Genomic DNA, 19,045 nt, shown 5'->3' with positions numbered 1-19,045 from the left:
CGGTCGGTACTTGGACGGGAAATAGCCGGGGACCACCAGTTGCCATAGGCATCGCTTTTGATTTCTTGTCTGAGGCCGAAATACCAATTCTGATTTTTTTCCCAAAAGCATGCTATAAGTACATTGGCCATAGGCGAAAGATGCTGTTGGGTGGTCTACTTATAGCATGCTTTTGGGAAAAAAATCAGAATTGGTATTTCGGCCTCAGACAAGAAATCCAAAGTAATGCCTACGGCATCCGGTGGTCCCAAGCTATTTCCCGTCCAAGTACCGACCGGACTCGACGTTCCATTACGTCAGAGTTCGAACGAGATCGAACGAGATTGAACGTGATTTGGCCGTACAATGTCCTTGTTAGAACTACGGTACGGCCAAATCTCGTTCAATCTCGTTCAAACTCTGACATAATGGAACGTCGAGTCCGGTCAGTACTTGGACGGGAAATAGCCGGGGACCACCAGTTGCCGTAGGCATCGCTTTTGATTTCTTGTCTGAGGCCGAAATACCTATTCTGATTTTTTTCCCAAAAGCATGCTATAAGTACATTGGCCATAGGCGAAAGATGCTGTTGGGTGGTCCACTTATAGCATGCTTTTGGAAAAAAAATCAGAATTGGTATTTCGGCCTCAGACAAGAAATCCAAAGTAATGCCTACGGCATCCGGTGGTCCCAAGCTATTTCCCGTCCAAGTACCGACCGGACTCGACGTTCCATTACGTCAGAGTTCGAACGAGATCGAACGAGATTGAAGGTGATTTGGCCGTACAATGTCCTTGTTTGAAGTACGGTACGGCCGAATCTCCTTCAATCTCGTTCGAACTCTGACATAATGGAACGTCGAGTCCGGTCGGTACTTGGACGGGAAATAGCCGGGGACCACCAGTTGCCGTAGGCATCGCTTTTGATTTCTTGTCTGAGGCCGAAATACCTATTCTGATTTTTTTCCCAAAAGCATGCTATAAGTACATTGGCCATAGGCGAAAGATGCTGTTGGGTGGTCCACTTATAGCATGCTTTTGGAAAAAAAATCAGAATTGGTATTTCGGCCTCAGACAAGAAATCCAAAGTAATGCCTACGGCATCCGGTGGTCCCAAGCTATTTCCCGTCCAAGTACCGACCGGACTCGACGTTCCATTACGTCAGAGTTCGAACGAGATCGAACGAGATTGAAGGTGATTTGGCCGTACAATGTCCTTGTTTGAAGTACGGTACGGCCGAATCTCGTTCAATCTCGTTCGAACTCTGACATAATGGAACGTCGAGTCCGGTCGGTACTTGGACGGGAAATAGCCGGGGACCACCAGTTGCCGTAGGCATCGCTTTTGATTTCTTGTCTGAGGCCGAAATACCTATTCTGATTTTTTTGCCAAAAGCATGCTATAAGTACATTGGCCATAGGCGAAAGATGCTGTTGGGTGGTCCACTTATAGCATGCTTTTGGAAAAAAAAATCAGAATTGGTATTTCGGCCTCAGACAAGAAATCCAAAGTAATGCCTACGGCATCCGGTGGTCCCAAGCTATTTCCCGTCCAAGTACCGACCGGACTCGACGTTCCATTACGTCAGAGTTCGAACGAGATCGAACGAGATTGAAGGTGATTTGGCCGTACAATGTCCTTGTTTGAACTACGGTACGGCCAAATCTCCTTCAATCTCGTTCGAACTCTGACATAATGGAACGTCGAGTCCGGTCGGTACTTGGACGGGGAATAGCCGGGGACCACCAGTTGCCATAGGCATCGCTTTTGATTTCTTGTCTGAGGCCGAAATACCAATTCTGATTTTTTTCCCAAAAGCATGCTATAAGTACATTGGCCATAGGCGAAAGATGCTGTTGGGTGGTCTACTTATAGCATGCTTTTGGGAAAAAAATCAGAATTGGTATTTCGGCCTCAGACAAGAAATCCAAAGTAATGCCTACGGCATCCGGTGGTCCCAAGCTATTTCCCGTCCAAGTACCGACCGGACTCGACGTTCCATTACGTCAGAGTTCGAACGAGATCGAACGAGATTGAACGTGATTTGGCCGTACAATGTCCTTGTTAGAACTACGGTACGGCCAAATCTCGTTCAATCTCGTTCGAACTTTGACATAATGGAACGTCTAGTCCGGTCAGTACTTGGACGGGAAATAGCCGGGGACCACCAGTTGCCGTAGGCATCGCTTTTGATTTCTTGTCTGAGGCCGAAATACCTATTCTGATTTTTTTCCCAAAAGCATGCTATAAGTACATTGGCCATAGGCGAAAGATGCTGTTGGGTGGTCCACTTATAGCATGCTTTTGGAAAAAAAATCAGAATTGGTATTTCGGCCTCAGACAAGAAATCCAAAGTAATGCCTACGGCATCCGGTGGTCCCAAGCTATTTCCCGTCCAAGTACCGACCGGACTCGACGTTCCATTACGTCAGAGTTCGAACGAGATCGAACGAGATTGAAGGTGATTTGGCCGTACAATGTCCTTGTTAGAACTACGGTACGGCCAAATCTCGTTCAATCTCGTTCGAACTCTGACATAATGGAACGTCGAGTCCGGTCAGTACTTGGACGGGAAATAGCCGGGGACCACCAGTTGCCGTAGGCATCGCTTTTGATTTCTTGTCTGAGGCCGAAATACCTATTCTGATTTTTTTCCCAAAAGCATGCTATAAGTACATTGGCCATAGGCGAAAGATGCTGTTGGGTGGTCCACTTATAGCATGCTTTTGGAAAAAAAATCAGAATTTGTATTTCGGCCTCAGACAAGAAATCCAAAGTAATGCCTACGGCATCCGGTGGTCCCAAGCTATTTCCCGTCCAAGTACCGACCGGACTCGACGTTCCATTACGTCAGAGTTCGAACGAGATCGAACGAGATTGAACGTGATTTGGCCGTACAATGTCCTTGTTAGAACTACGGTACGGCCAAATCTCGTTCAATCTCGTTCGAACTCTGACATAATGGAACGTCGAGTCCGGTCAGTACTTGGACGGGAAATAGCCGGGGACCACCAGTTGCCGTAGGCATCGCTTTTGATTTCTTGTCTGAGGCCGAAATACCTATTCTGATTTTTTTCCCAAAAGCATGCTATAAGTACATTGGCCATAGGCGAAAGATGCTGTTGGGTGGTCCACTTATAGCATGCTTTTGGAAAAAAAATCAGAATTGGTATTTCGGCCTCAGACAAGAAATCCAAAGTAATGCCTACGGCATCCGGTGGTCCCAAGCTATTTCCCGTCCAAGTACCGACCGGACTCGACGTTCCATTACGTCAGAGTTCGAACGAGATCGAACGAGATTGAAGGTGATTTGGCCGTACAATGTCCTTGTTTGAAGTACGGTACGGCCGAATCTCGTTCAATCTCGTTCGAACTCTGACATAATGGAACGTCGAGTCCGGTCGGTACTTGGACGGGAAATAGCCGGGGACCACCAGTTGCCGTAGGCATCGCTTTTGATTTCTTGTCTGAGGCCGAAATACCTATTCTGATTTTTTTCCCAAAAGCATGCTATAAGTACATTGGCCATAGGCGAAAGATGCTGTTGGGTGGTCCACTTATAGCATGCTTTTGGAAAAAAAATCAGAATTGGTATTTCGGCCTCAGACAAGAAATCCAAAGTAATGCCTACGGCATCCGGTGGTCCCAAGCTATTTCCCGTCCAAGTACCGACCGGACTCGACGTTCCATTACGTCAGAGTTCGAACGAGATCGAACGAGATTGAAGGTGATTTGGCCGTACAATGTCCTTGTTTGAACTACGGTACGGCCAAATCTCCTTCAATCTCGTTCGAACTCTGACATAATGGAACGTCGAGTCCGGTCGGTACTTGGACGGGACATAGCCGGGGACCACCAGTTGCCATAGGCATCGCTTTTGATTTCTTGTCTGAGGCCGAAATACCAATTCTGATTTTTTTCCCAAAAGCATGCTATAAGTACATTGGCCATAGGCGAAAGATGCTGTTGGGTGGTCTACTTATAGCATGCTTTTGGGAAAAAAATCAGAATTGGTATTTCGGCCTCAGACAAGAAATCCAAACTAATGCCTACGGCATCCGGTGGTCCCAAGCTATTTCCCGTCCAAGTACCGACCGGACTCGACGTTCCATTACGTCAGAGTTCGAACGAGATCGAACGAGATTGAACGTGATTTGGCCGTACAATGTCCTTGTTAGAACTACGGTACGGCCAAATCTCGTTCAATCTCGTTCGAACTCTGACATAATGGAACGTCGAGTCCGGTCAGTACTTGGACGGGAAATAGCCGGGGACCACCAGTTGCCGTAGGCATCGCTTTTGATTTCTTGTCTGAGGCCGAAATACCTATTCTGATTTTTTCCCAAAAGCATGCTATAAGTACATTGGCCATAGGCGAAAGATGCTGTTGGGTGGTCCACTTATAGCATGCTTTTGGGAAAAAAATCAGAATTGGTATTTCGGCCTCAGACAAGAAATCCAAAGTAATGCCTACGGCATCCGGTGGTCCCAAGCTATTTCCCGTCCAAGTACCGACCGGACTCGACGTTCCATTACGTCAGAGTTCGAACGAGATCGAACGAGATTGAACGTGATTTGGCCGTACAATGTCCTTGTTAGAACTACGGTACGGCCAAATCTCGTTCAATCTCGTTCGAACTTTGACATAATGGAACGTCGAGTCCGGTCAGTACTTGGACGGGAAATAGCCGGGGACCACCAGTTGCCATAGGCATCGCTTTTGATTTCTTGTCTGAGGCCGAAATACCAATTCTGATTTTTTTCCCAAAAGCATGCTATAAGTACATTGGCCATAGGCGAAAGATGCTGTTGGGTGGTCTACTTATAGCATGCTTTTGGGAAAAAAATCAGAATTGGTATTTCGGCCTCAGACAAGAAATCCAAAGTAATGCCTACGGCATCCGGTGGTCCCAAGCTATTTCCCGTCCAAGTACCGACCGGACTCGACGTTCCATTACGTCAGAGTTCGAACGAGATCGAACGAGATTGAAGGTGATTTGGCCGTACAATGTCCTTGTTAGATCTACGGTACGGCCAAATCTCGTTCAATCTCGTTCGAACTCTGACATAATGGAACGTCGAGTCCGGTCAGTACTTGGACGGGAAATAGCCGGGGACCACCAGTTGCCGTAGGCATCGCTTTTGATTTCTTGTCTGAGGCCGAAATACCTATTCTGATTTTTTTCCCAAAAGCATGCTATAAGTACATTGGCCATAGGCGAAAGATGCTGTTGGGTGGTCCACTTATAGCATGCTTTTGGAAAAAAAATCAGAATTGGTATTTCGGCCTCAGACAAGAAATCCAAAGTAATGCCTACGGCATCCAGTGGTCCCAAGCTATTTCCCGTCCAAGTACCGACCGGCCTCGACGTTCCATTAAGTCAGAGTTCGAACGAGATCGAACGAGATTGAAGGTGATTTGGCCGTACAATGTCCTTGTTTGAACTACGGTACGGCCAAATCTCGTTCAATCTCGTTCGAACTCTGACATAATGGAACGTCGAGTCCGGTCAGTACTTGGACGGGAAATAGCCGGGGACCACCAGTTGCCGTAGGCATCGCTTTTGATTTCTTGTCTGAGGCCGAAATACCTATTCTGATTTTTTTCCCAAAAGCATGCTATAAGTACATTGGCCATAGGCGAAAGATGCTGTTGGGTGGTCCACTTATAGCATGGTTTTGGAAAAAAAATCAGAATTGGTATTTCGGCCTCAGACAAGAAATCCAAAGTAATGCCTACGGCATCCGGTGGTCCCAAGCTATTTCCCGTCCAAGTACCGACCGGACTCGACGTTCCATTACGTCAGAGTTCGAACGAGATCGAACGAGATTGAAGGTGATTTGGCCGTACAATGTCCTTGTTTGAAGTACGGTACGGCCGAATCTCGTTCAATCTCGTTCGAACTCTGACATAATGGAACGTCGAGTCCGGTCGGTACTTGGACGGGAAATAGCCGGGGACCACCAGTTGCCGTAGGCATCGCTTTTGATTTCTTGTCTGAGGCCGAAATACCTATTCTGATTTTTTTCCCAAAAGCATGCTATAAGTACATTGGCCATAGGCGAAAGATGCTGTTGGGTGGTCCACTTATAGCATGCTTTTGGGAAAAAAATCAGAATTGGTATTTCGGCCTCAGACAAGAAATCCAAAGTAATGCCTACGGCATCCGGTGGTCCCAAGCTATTTCCCGTCCAAGTACCGACCGGACTCGACGTTCCATTACGTCAGAGTTCGAACGAGATCGAACGAGATTGAAGGTGATTTGGCCGTACAATGTCCTTGTTTGAACTACGGTACGGCCAAATCTCCTTCAATCTCGTTCGAACTCTGACATAATGGAACGTCGAGTCCGGTCGGTACTTGGACGGGAAATAGCCGGGGACCACCAGTTGCCATAGGCATCGCTTTTGATTTCTTGTCTGAGGCCGAAATACCAATTCTGATTTTTTTCCCAAAAGCATGCTATAAGTACATTGGCCATAGGCGAAAGATGCTGTTGGGTGGTCTACTTATAGCATGCTTTTCGGAAAAAAATCAGAATTGGTATTTCGGCCTCAGACAAGAAATCCAAAGTAATGCCTACGGCATCCGGTGGTCCCAAGCTATTTCCCGTCCAAGTACCGACCGGACTCGACGTTCCATTACGTCAGAGTTCGAACGAGATCGAACGAGATTGAACGTGATTTGGCCGAACAATGTCCTTGTTAGAACTACGGTACGGCCAAATCTCGTTCAATCTCGTTCGAACTCTGACATAATGGAACGTCGAGTCCGGTCAGTACTTGGACGGGAAATAGCCGGGGACCACCAGTTGCCGTAGGCATCGCTTTTGATTTCTTGTCTGAGGCCGAAATACCTATTCTGATTTTTTTCCCAAAAGCATGCTATAAGTACATTGGCCATAGGCGAAAGATGCTGTTGGGTGGTCCACTTATAGCATGCTTTTGGAAAAAAAATCAGAATTGGTATTGGGGCCTCAGACAAGAAATCCAAAGTAATGCCTACGGCATCCGGTGGTCCCAAGCTATTTCCCGTCCAAGTACCGACCGGACTCGACGTTCCATTACGTCAGAGTTCGAACGAGATCGAACGAGATTGAAGGTGATTTGGCCGTACAATGTCCTTGTTTGAACTACGGTACGGCCAAATCTCCTTCAATCTCGTTCGAACTCTGACATAATGGAACGTCGAGTCCGGTCGGTACTTGGACGGGAAATAGCCGGGGACCACCAGTTGCCATAGGCATCGCTTTTGATTTCTTGTCTGAGGCCGAAATACCAATTCTGATTTTTTTCCCAAAAGCATGCTATAAGTACATTGGCCATAGGCGAAAGATGCTGTTGGGTGGTCTACTTATAGCATGCTTTTGGGAAAAAAATCAGAATTGGTATTTCGGCCTCAGACAAGAAATCCAAAGTAATGCCTACGGCATCCGGTGGTCCCAAGCTATTTCCCGTCCAAGTACCGACCGGACTCGACGTTCCATTACGTCAGAGTTCGAACGAGATCGAACGAGATTGAAGGTGATTTGGCCGTACAATGTCCTTGTTAGAACTACGGTACGGCCAAATCTCGTTCAATCTCGTTCGAACTCTGACATAATGGAACGTCGAGTCCGGTCAGTACTTGGACGGGAAATAGCCGGGGACCACCAGTTGCCGTAGGCATCGCTTTTGATTTCTTGTCTGAGGCCGAAATACCTATTCTGATTTTTTTCCCAAAAGCATGCTATAAGTACATTGGCCATAGGCGAAAGATGCTGTTGGGTGGTCCACTTATAGCATGCTTTTGGAAAAAAAATCAGAATTGGTATTTCGGCCTCAGACAAGAAATCCAAAGTAATGCCTACGGCATCCAGTGGTCCCAAGCTATTTCCCGTCCAAGTACCGACCGGCCTCGACGTTCCATTACGTCAGAGTTCGAACGAGACACTGCTCGGAAAGTCGAATTTCAGGGAGTATCAGGGCCTTTACACACCCGTCAAATTCACCGTGTAATGGTTGTGTCTATGGATTTCAGGGATCGCCGTGTCCGGTCCTAGATTTTTTCTTACACACCTGGACCTGGAAAGTGCATAGGAATTTACGGAGTCCTTATACTTGACGTGTAGTGGAAAACGGATGACAAAAGGATGGTAATTATACACGGCCCTTCGTGCGTTCTAGGTGATAATTATCTGTACATTACTGACGTAAAATTATGTTCTACTGGTAGAAAGCGGAACAAAATGGCTTGAATTAACGTGATCTAATTTCCATGAGTATATTAAAGAGACCATATGATATAAGCGCGCGATAAGAAGCGTTTCTACCAGCTACAGATCGTCCGTCCGAACGAAATGGATAATTGGCGTCCCCATATCTTGAATGTCATTGTATTTCAAAACCCACCTAAGTCGACAAGAAAGGTCTCAAAAAATACCAGAATTATGATTATTGAGGCTGAGTTTTGTATGTACCAACATTTTCAACCGCGAGGGACGCCGCTCGATCTAAATAACGATCGTTCTAAGCTGGGCGACATTTATATCGCCCAGAGACCCCCGCCCGCCCTGCTGAAACCCCCGCCCGCACTGCTGAGCCCCCCGCCCGCTCAAAAACCCGCGCCCGCTCAGGAACCCGCCCGGGCCCGAAAGCCACAGCTGAAATATACAAAAGGAGGTTAACTAGGATTCGAGATAATCTCATAACTTTTTCCCAACACGAAAACCGACGTCCAAATGCCCAGTGATCAAACATTTAAAGCAAAATGTATTTTACAAAAAAAAACAAAAAAACAGACCCTCTTGTTTAACGTAGTTGTTAGATAAACGGCTCTATCTGATGTTTACATAACATGCGCCACAAGCCTACATTTTTTATTTTTTTATTTTTTATCTATGCTGTTGCCATGCCCTCAGCTTAGCAGCAGAGCTGTTCCATCACAGTTCCATCACAGTGACAGACATAGATCTACAAGTTGATTTAAAATAAACTGTTGTAGAACTGTCATTTCATTTTCCTGGTGTTAATATAAACAATCAGTTCATTGCTTTGGTGGGATGTGTATTGCGTTGTCTGGTGCGGCTTTTCTTAGACAGAAGCCAAAAACGCCCGGCGTAAAGTGTTTTTTTAATGGTGACCACCCGGGCCAAATATTGGCAGAATTAGCCCGTCGACGTCAGCCGCTGGCAACGAAGATGAAGGTTTAGATAAGATAATGTTTCTTTGTTACGAAATAGGAGATTTTTTCTCAACCTCACAGCTGGGAATTAGGATACTACGTAACGTTAAAATGCGCGGATTCTGCTTTACTGCAGACGGTAGATGAACAACGATATTTAATAAACTCAATATATCCTTGGTCTATCTGATTCTGAAATCTACGAGTTGGTGTGGAGCTTTGCTTTTGTGAAGGAGAGATATCTACTAGTAGATATTTGCCCGTCGGCTAAAACAAACATCAGTTTTATGTATATTTTGTTGCCCGGGTTTGTGTTTCTAAGACATTAGGCCATAAAAACACCTTCAATCTTATATTTCTGTATTCATTTTGTGTACAGACTGGGGTGTTTTTTCAAGTCACATAAATTTGGACTGCAGTGCGTATCACTATGCTAGATAGAAATATTAACTTCATCACACGACACGCACGAACTATTATCAACATAGGTCCATGTCACAGTACAATACACACACATGTTCACCTTGCAATGAATTGTGTCCATAGTATGTTCTCCGGGAAGATGTTATTTATTTGACTCGACGTATTCAATTTTCGTCGCCGTGTATATACTTTTATAGTCGATAGAACGATTTACTAGTTCTTTAATGCAACATTTGCATTGTTAATCTACTGGTTTTCCATGCTGTCGTTGTCGATAAGACACAGACGCATGTTTTTACACCTTACTTGGCAGGTATTGTGTAACTGTGAAATACCAGTAATCAGACTGTTCAAAACTAAATCTATACAATAAACATACCTGGCGTTTCACAGGTTATTGTGTCTATCTCCATGCAAATTTTTTGTAGAAGAAAGCCCAGCCAATAGCATCTATTGTGGCACGTGGTTTCAAAACCAGGGCCAATCAACGCTCATGTCACCATTTTCAAATATATCAGTTGGCATTTCAGGAGTTGGCATTTGTGTGCAGATGTGTACTGTTGCTGTCTCTTGTAGACTAGCGTGTGTTATATAGCCATGCCTGGGATCATTTGGAGCTTGGTTACTATTCTACGACGAGACTGAAGCAAGGCGCTTGAATGCAGAACATCGTGACATGGAGCTACCGTTGCGACGTCCTTCAAAAGCACTACAGCCCGGACTTTCGACTTCGGCTTTTCCCCGGACTTTTAGACGGACAAAGAATGTGGAAATTGCAACGGCTTGTCTGTCTGGATTGTGAAGCAACTGCAACCCTCGCTCGTTTTGATAGGAGCGACGAATCATACGGACTGCGCTACCCCGACAGGCTAGGTTTCAGTACGATACTTCTGCGCCACTCACGCCCAGACGAGATCAGATGACGACGTCTTCAAGAAGCTAGAACAAATAGACGCTAGCGCTGGCGTTTCAAAGGACTACCCGAACAATCGTAATCCGTACAACCGAAGAGCTGGTGGTTAATGACGTCAGGAGGTTATGACATGAATAAAATGAGACATCTTTGTAAACACCGACAAGTGATATTTCAGGCGGAATAAATGTGGCGCTATCACGATATTAATAAAAACGTGAGAAATGGGGAAAGTGGGGAGGGGGCAAAATCCAGTAGAGGAGGGGGGGCAGTAGCCTTGAAGCTGCTTTCCATGACAAAAAAAATATTGAAGGCGTAACCGGGTGTCTCCAGCTGGGCCGCGCATGCGGGGAGATAATTAGGTGATAATTGCCGCTAAATTATGCACATTACATCGCCACACGGACCAATACACGTTGAATTTCCTGCAATCTATGGTCATTTCAAGGGTATATGTCCGGGTGTGTAAGGCCCTTTATACTTCCTGTACACGGCAGTGGTCCATTTCCGAGAGAATCTAGGAAACGTACAGGACCGGACGCGCAACGTAAACAGGTCCGAAATTCCATGATTCTGAAGGAAATGCAGAATTTCCATGAATGTGTAAGGCAATTTCTGACCCGGAAATTCGGCTTTCCGCGCAGTGAGATCGAACGAGATTGAAGGTGATTTGGCCGTACAATGTCCTTGTTTGAACTACGGTACGGCCAAATCTCGTTCAATCTCGTTCGAACTCTGACATAATGGAACGTCGAGTCCGGTCAGTACTTGGACGGGAAATAGCCGGGGACCACCAGTTGCCGTAGGCATCGCTTTTGATTTCTTGTCTGAGGCCGAAATACCAATTCTGATTTTTTTCCCAAAAGCATGCTATAAGTACATTGGCCATAGGCGAAAGATGCTGTTGGGTGGTCCACTTATAGCATGGTTTTGGAAAAAAAATCAGAATTGGTATTTCGGCCTCAGACAAGAAATCCAAAGTAATGCCTACGGCATCCGGTGGTCCCAAGCTATTTCCCGTCCAAGTACCGACCGGACTCGACGTTCCATTACGTCAGAGTTCGAACGAGATCGAACGAGATTGAAGGTGATTTGGCCGTACAATGTCCTTGTTTGAAGTACGGTACGGCCGAATCTCGTTCAATCTCGTTCGAACTCTGACATAATGGAACGTCGAGTCCGGTCGGTACTTGGACGGGAAATAGCCGGGGACCACCAGTTGCCGTAGGCATCGCTTTTGATTTCTTGTCTGAGGCCGAAATACCTATTCTGATTTTTTCCCAAAAGCATGCTATAAGTACATTGGCCATAGGCGAAAGATGCTGTTGGGTGGTCCACTTATAGCATGCTTTTGGAAAAAAAATCAGAATTGGTATTTCGGCCTCAGACAAGAAATCCAAAGTAATGCCTACGGCATCCGGTGGTCCCAAGCTATTTCCCGTCCAAGTACCGACCGGACTCGACGTTCCATTACGTCAGAGTTCGAACGAGATCGAACGAGATTGAAGGTGATTTGGCCGTACAATGTCCTTGTTTGAACTACGGTACGGCCAAATCTCCTTCAATCTCGTTCGAACTCTGACATAATGGAACGTCGAGTCCGGTCGGTACTTGGACGGGAAATAGCCGGGGACCACCAGTTGCCATAGGCATCGCTTTTGATTTCTTGTCTGAGGCCGAAATACCAATTCTGATTTTTTTCCCAAAAGCATGCTATAAGTACATTGGCCATAGGCGAAAGATGCTGTTGGGTGGTCTACTTATAGCATGCTTTTGGGAAAAAAATCAGAATTGGTATTTCGGCCTCAGACAAGAAATCCAAAGTAATGCCTACGGCATCCGGTGGTCCCAAGCTATTTCCCGTCCAAGTACCGACCGGACTCGACGTTCCATTACGTCAGAGTTCGAACGAGATCGAACGAGATTGAACGTGATTTTGCCGTACAATGTCCTTGTTAGAACTACGGTACGGCCAAATCTCGTTCAATCTCGTTCGAACTCTGACATAATGGAACGTCGAGTCCGGTCAGTACTTGGACGGGAAATAGCCGGGGACCACCAGTTGCCGTAGGCATCGCTTTTGATTTCTTGTCTGAGGCCGAAATACCTATTCTGATTTTTTTCCCAAAAGCATGCTATAAGTACATTGGCCATAGGCGAAAGATGCTGTTGGGTGGTCCACTTATAGCATGCTTTTGGAAAAAAAATCAGAATTGGTATTTCGGCCTCAGACAAGAAATCCAAAGTAATGCCTACGGCATCCGGTGGTCCCAAGCTATTTCCCGTCCAAGTACCGACCGGACTCGACGTTCCATTACGTCAGAGTTCGAACGAGATCGAACGAGATTGAAGGTGATTTGGCCGTACAATGTCCTTGTTTGAAGTACGGTACGGCCGAATCTCGTTCAATCTCGTTCGAACTCTGACATAATGGAACGTCGAGTCCGGTCGGTACTTGGACGGGAAATAGCCGGGGACCACCAGTTGCCGTAGGCATCGCTTTTGATTTCTTGTCTGAGGCCGAAATACCTATTCTGATTTTTTTCCCAAAAGCATGCTATAAGTACATTGGCCATAGGCGAAAGATGCTGTTGGGTGGTCCACTTATAGCATGCTTTTGGAAAAAAAATCAGAATTGGTATTTCGGCCTCAGACAAGAAATCCAAAGTAATGCCTACGGCATCCGGTGGTCCCAAGCTATTTCCCGTCCAAGTACCGACCGGACTCGACGTTCCATTACGTCAGAGTTCGAACGAGATCGAACGAGATTGAAGGTGATTTGGCCGTACAATGTCCTTGTTTGAAGTACGGTACGGCCGAATCTCGTTCAATCTCGTTCGAACTCTGACATAATGGAACGTCGAGTCCGGTCGGTACTTGGACGGGAAATAGCCGGGGACCACCAGTTGCCGTAGGCATCGCTTTTGATTTCTTGTCTGAGGCCGAAATACCTATTCTGATTTTTTTCCCAAAAGCATGCTATAAGTACATTGGCCATAGGCGAAAGATGCTGTTGGGTGGTCCACTTATAGCATGCTTTTGGAAAAAAAATCAGAATTGGTATTTCGGCCTCAGACAAGAAATCCAAAGTAATGCCTACGGCATCCGGTGGTCCCAAGCTATTTCCCGTCCAAGTACCGACCGGACTCGACGTTCCATTACGTCAGAGTTCGAACGAGATCGAACGAGATTGAAGGTGATTTGGCCGTACAATGTCCTTGTTTGAAGTACGGTACGGCCGAATCTCGTTCAATCTCGTTCGAACTCTGACATAATGGAACGTCGAGTCCGGTCGGTACTTGGACGGGAAATAGCCGGGGACCACCAGTTGCCGTAGGCATCGCTTTTGATTTCTTGTCTGAGGCCGAAATACCTATTCTGATTTTTTTCCCAAAAGCATGCTATAAGTACATTGGCCATAGGCGAAAGATGCTGTTGGGTGGTCCACTTATAGCATGCTTTTGGAAAAAAAATCAGAATTGGTATTTCGGCCTCAGACAAGAAATCCAAAGTAATGCCTACGGCATCCGGTGGTCCCAAGCTATTTCCCGTCCAAGTACCGACCGGACTCGACGTTCCATTACGTCAGAGTTCGAACGAGATCGAACGAGATTGAAGGTGATTTGGCCGTACAATGTCCTTGTTTGAAGTACGGTACGGCCGAATCTCGTTCAATCTCGTTCGAACTCTGACATAATGGAACGTCGAGTCCGGTCGGTACTTGGACGGGAAATAGCCGGGGACCACCAGTTGCCGTAGGCATCGCTTTTGATTTCTTGTCTGAGGCCGAAATACCTATTCTGATTTTTTTCCCAAAAGCATGCTATAAGTACATTGGCCATAGGCGAAAGATGCTGTTGGGTGGTCCACTTATAGCATGCTTTTGGAAAAAAAATCAGAATTGGTATTTCGGCCTCAGACAAGAAATCCAAAGTAATGCCTACGGCATCCGGTGGTCCCAAGCTATTTCCCGTCCAAGTACCGACCGGACTCGACGTTCCATTACGTCAGAGTTCGAACGAGATCGAACGAGATTGAAGGTGATTTGGCCGTACAATGTCCTTGTTTGAACTACGGTACGGCCAAATCTCGTTCAATCTCGTTCGAACTCTGACATAATGGAACGTCGAGTCCGGTCGGTACTTGGACGGGAAATAGCCGGGGACCACCAGTTGCCATAGGCATCGCTTTTGATTTCTTGTCTGAGGCCGAAATACCAATTCTGATTTTTTTCCCAAAAGCATGCTATAAGTACATTGGCCATAGGCGAAAGATGCTGTTGGGTGGTCTACTTATAGCATGCTTTTGGGAAAAAAATCAGAATTGGTATTTCGGCCTCAGACAAGAAATCCAAAGTAATGCCTACGGCATCCGGTGGTCCCAAGCTATTTCCCGTCCAAGTACCGACCGGACTCGACGTTCCATTACGTCAGAGTTCGAACGAGATCGAACGAGATTGAACGTGATTTGGCCGTACAATGTCCTTGTTAGAACTACGGTACGGCCAAATCTCGTTCAATCTCGTTCGAACTCTGACATAATGGAACGTCGAGTCCGGTCAGTACTTGGACGGGAAATAGCCGGGGACCACCAGTTGCCGTAGGCATCGCTTTTGATTTCTTGTCTGAGGCCGAAATACCTATTCTGATTTTTTTCCCAAAAGCATGCTATAAGTACATTGGCCATAGGCGAAAGATGCTGTTGGGTGGTCCACTTATAGCATGCTTTTGGAAAAAAAATCAGAATTGGTATTTCGGCCTCAGACAAGAAATCCAAAGTAATGCCTACGGCATCCGGTGGTCCCAAGCTATTTCCCGTCCAAGTACCGACCGGACTCGACGTTCCATTACGTCAGAGTTCGAACGAGATCGAACGAGATTGAAGGTGATTTGGCCGTACAATGTCCTTGTTTGAAGTACGGTACGGCCGAATCTCGTTCAATCTCGTTCGAACTCTGACATAATGGAACGTCGAGTCCGGTCGGTACTTGGACGGGAAATAGCCGGGGACCACCAGTTGCCGTAGGCATCGCTTTTGATTTCTTGTCTGAGGCCGAAATACCTATTCTGATTTTTTTCCCAAAAGCATGCTATAAGTACATTGGCCATAGGCGAAAGATGCTGTTGGGTGGTCCACTTATAGCATGCTTTTGGAAAAAAAATCAGAATTGGTATTTCGGCCTCAGACAAGAAATCCAAAGTAATGCCTACGGCATCCGGTGGTCCCAAGCTATTTCCCGTCCAAGTACCGACCGGACTCGACGTTCCATTACGTCAGAGTTCGAACGAGATCGAACGAGATTGAAGGTGATTTGGCCGTACAATGTCCTTGTTTGAAGTACGGTACGGCCGAATCTCGTTCAATCTCGTTCGAACTCTGACATAATGGAACGTCGAGTCCGGTCGGTACTTGGACGGGAAATAGCCGGGGACCACCAGTTGCCGTAGGCATCGCTTTTGATTTCTTGTCTGAGGCCGAAATACCTATTCTGATTTTTTCCCCAAAAGCATGCTATAAGTACATTGGCCATAGGCGAAAGATGCTGTTGGGTGGTCCACTTATAGCATGCTTTTGGAAAAAAAATCAGAATTGGTATTTCGGCCTCAGACAAGAAATCCAAAGTAATGCCTACGGCATCCGGTGGTCCCAAGCTATTTCCCGTCCAAGTACCGACCGGACTCGACGTTCCATTACGTCAGAGTTCGAACGAGATCGAACGAGATTGAAGGTGATTTGGCCGTACAATGTCCTTGTTTGAACTACGGTACGGCCAAATCTCGTTCAATCTCGTTCGAACTCTGACATAATGGAACGTCGAGTCCGGTCGGTACTTGGACGGGAAATAGCCGGGGACCACCAGTTGCCATAGGCATCGCTTTTGATTTCTTGTCTGAGGCCGAAATACCAATTCTGATTTTTTTCCCAAAAGCATGCTATAAGTACATTGGCCATAGGCGAAAGATGCTGTTGGGTGGTCTACTTATAGCATGCTTTTGGGAAAAAAATCAGAATTGGTATTTCGGCCTCAGACAAGAAATCCAAAGTAATGCCTACGGCATCCGGTGGTCCCAAGCTATTTCCCGTCCAAATACCGACCGGACTCGACGTTCCATTACGTCAGAGTTCGAACGAGATCGAACGAGATTGAAGGTGATTTGGCCGTACAATGTCCTTGTTAGAACTACGGTACGGCCAAATCTCGTTCAATCTCGTTCGAACTCTGACATAATGGAACGTCGAGTCCGGTCAGTACTTGGACGGGAAATAGCCGGGGACCACCAGTTGCCGTAGGCATCGCTTTTGATTTCTTGTCTGAGGCCGAAATACCTATTCTGATTTTTTTCCCAAAAGCATGCTATAAGTACATTGGCCATAGGCGAAAGATGCTGTTGGGTGGTCCACTTATAGCATGGTTTTGGAAAAAAAATCAGAATTGGTATTTCGGCCTCAGACAAGAAATCCAAAGTAATGCCTACGGCATCCGGTGGTCCCAAGCTATTTCCCGTCCAAGTACCGACCGGACTCGACGTTCCATTACGTCAGAGTTCGAACGAGATCGAACGAGATTGAAGGTGATTTGGCCGTACAATGTCCTTGTTTGAAGTACGGTACGGCCGAATCTCGTTCAATCTCGTTCGAACTCTGACATAATGGAACGTCGAGTCCGGTCGGTACTTGGACGGGAAATAGCCGGGGACCACCAGTTGCCGTAGGCATCGCTTTTGATTTCTTGTCTGAGGCCGAAATACCTATTCTGATTTTTTTCCCAAAAACATGCTATAAGTACATTGGCCATAGGCGAAAGATGCTGTTGGGTGGTCCACTTATAGCATGCTTTTGGAAAAAAAATCAGAATTGGTATTTCGGCCTCAGACAAGAAATCCAAAGTAATGCCTACGGCATCCGGTGGTCCCAAGCTATTTCCCGTCCAAGTACCGACCGGACTCGACGTTCCATTACGTCAGAGTTCGAACGAGATCGAACGAGATTGAAGGTGATTTGGCCGTACAATGTCCTTGTTTGAAGTACGGTACGGCCGAATCTCGTTCAATCTCGTTCGAACTCTGACATAATGGAACGTCGAGTCCGGTCGGTACTTGGACGGGAAATAGCCGGGGACCACCAGTTGCCGTAGGCATCGCTTTTGATTTCTTGTCTGAGGCCGAAATACCTATTCTGATTTTTTTCCCAAAAACATGCTATAAGTACATTGGCCATAGGCGAAAGATGCTGTTGGGTGGTCCACTTATAGCATGCTTTTGGAAAAAAAATCAGAATTGGTATTTCGGCCTCAGACAAGAAATCCAAAGTAATGCCTACGGCATCCGGTGGTCCCAAGCTATTTCCCGTCCAAGTACCGACCGGACTCGACGTTCCATTACGTCAGAGTTCGAACGAGATCGAACAAGATTGAAGGTGATTTGGCCGTACAATGTCCTTGTTTGAACTACGGTACGGCCAAATCTCGTTCAATCTCGTTCGAACTCTGACATAATGGAACGTCGAGTCCGGTCGGTACTTGGACGAGAAATAGCCGGGGACCACCAGTTGCCATAGGCATCGCTTTTGATTTCTTGTCTGAGGCCGAAATACCAATTCTGATTTTTTTCCCAAAAGCATGCTATAAGTACATTGGCCATAGGCGAAAAATGCTGTTGGGTGGTCTACTTATAGCATGCTTTTGGGAAAAAAATCAGAATTGGTATTTCGGCCTCAGACAAGAAATCCAAAGTAATGCCTACGGCATCCGGTGGTCCCAAGCTATTTCCCGTCCAAGTACCGACCGGACCCGACGTTCCATTACGTCAGAGTTCGAACGAGATCGAACAAGATTGAAGGTGATTTGGCCGTACAATGTCCTTGTTTGAACTACGGTACGGCCAAATCTCGTTCAATCTCGTTCGAACTCTGACATAATGGAACGTCGAGTCCGGTCGGTACTTGGACGGGAAATAGCCGGGGACCACCAGTTGCCATTACGAACTGAGCCAATTCAGAAGCGTATTATGGAAACCCGCAGTTTCTGCGGCTCCCCCGCTGTGCGGAGTGCTATTGGCACCTTGGCGCTAGCAAATAACCGCGTGTTAGCTTGACTCTAGACCAAATACACCAAATACCAATGCCTTGTATCCTTGAATTAATTATTACGAAGTGCGCTACAATCCCGGAGCTTCTCTGGCTGACTGGAGTTTCTCTAGCTGGCTGATTTGGGAACAATGGATGCTTGAAGATTAGTAAAGCGGTCTCCTATATTCACATTCCTTCATTAGAGAGCTAAACAATGGTCTTCCTTCACAGTTCGGTGACGGAATATCCTTTCAATAGTGAAGCCAATCAGCGCTCTCCTTTCCTGTGACGTCCTTTCCTGTGACGTAGATATCACGGGCCATCTGTCTCAGAGTGGTCACTTTAGCGTGGGAAGCGGTGTTGGCCACACACGCGGATCGTTCTAGCCCCATGGCAGGAATCAACGTCAACCATGGCATTTGTGTTGCCAAAGTTCTAGCTACGACTAGCTCAGGGTCGGCCTCAGTGAGCCCTGTTGGGGAAACTCAACTTATAGGGAG

Source organism: Branchiostoma lanceolatum, chromosome 10 (genome assembly GCF_035083965.1).
Source record: "Branchiostoma lanceolatum isolate klBraLanc5 chromosome 10, klBraLanc5.hap2, whole genome shotgun sequence".
Taxonomy (NCBI): domain Eukaryota; kingdom Metazoa; phylum Chordata; class Leptocardii; order Amphioxiformes; family Branchiostomatidae; genus Branchiostoma; species Branchiostoma lanceolatum.
This window is presented reverse-complemented; position numbering follows the sequence as displayed.